Genomic DNA, 3,485 nt, shown 5'->3' on the forward strand with positions numbered 1-3,485 from the left:
CCGCCGCCAGAGTGTGGGGATACAAGCAGTGAGAGGGAACCCATTGGACTTCCAACCAAAGAAAATTAATCAGATTGGTTTGCCATTCGCGAACAAAAGAGATGGGGGCATTCAAGACCTTAAGTCTACATCATACGCTGTACATGTGTTTGTTTGTGTATGCATATATTTATGTACATACATACATACACACGTATATATTTATGTATACACATACATACATACATACACACGTATATATTTATTATTTATGTATACACATACATACATACACACGTATATATTTATGTATACACATACACGTATATATTTATTATTTATGTATACACATACATACATATATTTATGTATATACACACACTTATATATTTATGTATATACACACACTTATATATTTATGTATATACATACACGTATATATTTTTGTATACACATACACACGTGCGTATGTATAAATGTGTGTATGTTTACATGTATAAGTGTATCTATGTATGAACATATATTAACATTAGCCACGTTCACACATACCCTTGTTTTGATTTTGCTGCAGTTCGTTGAGTTTGGAAACCTGTTTGTTCACACGTTAGATTTCCAGTGAGTTTTGAAGAAAATTGGGCACGTGTAGTATAACCAAGTAACAAGGAGCACGTATGCTCACGCAGTTGAGTCACGTTTTAAATGAAAGACTAATGCACAAAGAAATTTGTTTTGTATTTAATTATGCAAAAAGCTGGAAGATTATTTTCTTGTAAAATATTAATATTTTAATAGGCGCAAAAAATTGTTGATTTTCTTAAAAATTAAGGAAGATGACATCACGAATCTCTGCCAAACTGGTTGACGATGCGGTTCAGCTGAAGCGATCTGAAACACTGGGACGCGCAACGGCATCTAAACGTTGCGGGAGCGCTCTCATCTTTTCAGAGGGTAGGTGAGAACGCGACTTTTCCTATTTCTGACACAAAGGGAAGAATCTGTTTGAAGAAGTCATGCGTCTCAAACCGATGCATACCAACATGCTCAGACCTTTAAGCCGCATAGATGTGTGTATGTTTGTATTATAATAATAATAATAAAATAAGCTTTATTGGATATTCCTACTAAAGGTTGGTGTGCATATATGTTTGTGTGTGTATATATAGGATTGAAAATCTATTAAAGATTTTCAATCATAAACCTTGCCAGGTAGAGTTCAGCGAATAATAGCGGTCTCTGTCACATTTGCAAAATTTGAAATCAATATTACCTATATTTAAGAATCAAATTCCTATTAACGTTTTAATATGAATTTAGTTATTTAACTAAGTAACTTTTGGGTGAAAATTTATATCTATAGCAAAAAGCATAGGTGATGTTGCGTGATGTACTGCTGCCAAGTACATATAAATGTATTTACATATATTTGACAGAAATGTCAATGAAAAATTATTTCAAAATAAAGATCCTCTTTAAAACTGCTCACTAAGGCAGCTTCCATGCAAATGGTTTGATGTTAACATGGGGCTAGTAAACAAAATCTACCTTTAGAACTCTCCTGAGAAAGAAATACAATACCAATCTGAGCAGCAACGCCAAAAAATACACGTCCGTGGATAATAGGTGTAACCTGATATTTAACCTACAGACATTTCCCTTGTTTTATGTTTACGCATACAGAAAATCATAATTAATTTAAAATATGAACAGTATTTGCAAAAACATCAAAATGGGTCTTTAGAGACTGAAAAGAAGGTTGGGTGGGTGGGTATTTTCTGGAAGTGTTCTTAAAATATTCAGGTGTGCCATGTTACCATTTTAGTAAGAAATTTAACCATCTAAATTTGTAAATTCAAACTAACATTTAAATAAAATTAAATCAAGAACTTCAATGAAATGTCACAATAAACTTTGCATTAGATATACGGAAATTGAACTAACTTATATTGAACGAGAGGAAGAAAAAACTGTTCAAGATATGAGCGAAGCTTTAGGAAAGGGAAAGTCAATTAGAGGTTTTAGGGGACCAAGTGTATTAATTAATTTGCCCTTTTTCAATATTATAGAAGGCTTCGTACCAGATTATATGCACGTAGTTTTGTTAGGGGTAGTTAAGATTATGGTTGAAAAGTGGCTATCACACACTACTGAAAGCTATTATATTGGATCCCCTACAAATTTATCTGAAATTGATTTGCGCTTAAAAAATATTAAAAAAACCATTAGAAATCGCAAGACGACCTAGATCATTGAAAGATAGAAATCTTTATAAAGCTAACGAATGGAGAAATTGGCTCCTTTTTTATCGCTATCCCTGTGTTTTTGGAATTTTAGGTAAAAAATATTTAAAACATTTTAGTCTTCTTTCACAAGCAATATATATATAAAACATGTATTTCGCAAGAAGAACTTAATGATGCAAATTATCTTATTAATAAGTTTGTTTATCAATACCAAATATTATACAGGGTGTCCACTAAAAACGATCCAGGGCGAATATCTCCGAAACCGTTTTCTCTAGGAATTTGAAATTTTTATGTTACGTAGTTCGTGCAGGGGGCCAAAGAAGAATGATAACCTCGATGACCTTAATCCATGTCTTCAAGGTCATCCAAAAACTATCTCGAGAACCGTAAGTGTTAGAAAGTTGGTTTCAATTAGAAAAGTGTTCCCCGTCACGTTTTATGCCTACATCGCGTGAACATGATCGGATTCGACCAATAGTAAGTCGAGAAAATTGGTACCAAAATCACAAAAGTCGTAAAAGGGAAAATTGCAAGACAGCGCTAATAACTCCAAAACAAGTCATGCTACATTATCGAAATTGCTAGACAATCGCATCATGGTAGGATATTTTAATATTTGGAAAATTGTATGACCTTGAACCATTGTCTTCAAGGTCATACTAAAATTATCTCGAGAACCATTACGTTAAGAGCAAAAATTCCAATTAGAGAGTTGTTCTTCGTCATATTTTATGTATTAATAACTTTAAATTATAATTTCTAATTGGAATTTTTGATCTAAACCTAATGGTTCTCGAGATAATTTTAGTATGACCTTGAAGACATGGTTCAAGGTCGTACAATTTTCCAAATATTAAAATGTCCTACCATGATGCGATTGTCTAGCAAATTTCGATAATGTAGCACGACTTGTTTTGGAGTTATTAGCGCTGTCTTGCAATTTTCCCTTTTACGACTTTTGTGATTTTGGTACCAATTTTCTCGACTTACTATTGGTCGAATCCGATCATGTTCACGCGATGTAGGCATAAAACGTGACGGGGAACAACTTTCTAACACTTACGGTTCTCGAGATAGTTTTGGGATGACCTTGAATACATGGTTCAAGGTCATCGAGGTTATCATTCTTCTTTGTCCCCCTGCACGTGCTACGTAATATAAAAAAAAATTAAATTGCTAGAGAAAACGGTTTCTGAGATATTCGCCCTGGATCGTTTTTTAGTGGACACCCTGTATGGTAACACTGCAATGGTAGCAAACGTT

Source organism: Leiobunum rupestre, chromosome 9 (genome assembly GCF_980474605.1).
Source record: "Leiobunum rupestre chromosome 9, qqLeiRupe1.1.hap1, whole genome shotgun sequence".
NCBI classification, from domain to species: Eukaryota; Metazoa; Arthropoda; class Arachnida; order Opiliones; family Sclerosomatidae; genus Leiobunum; species Leiobunum rupestre.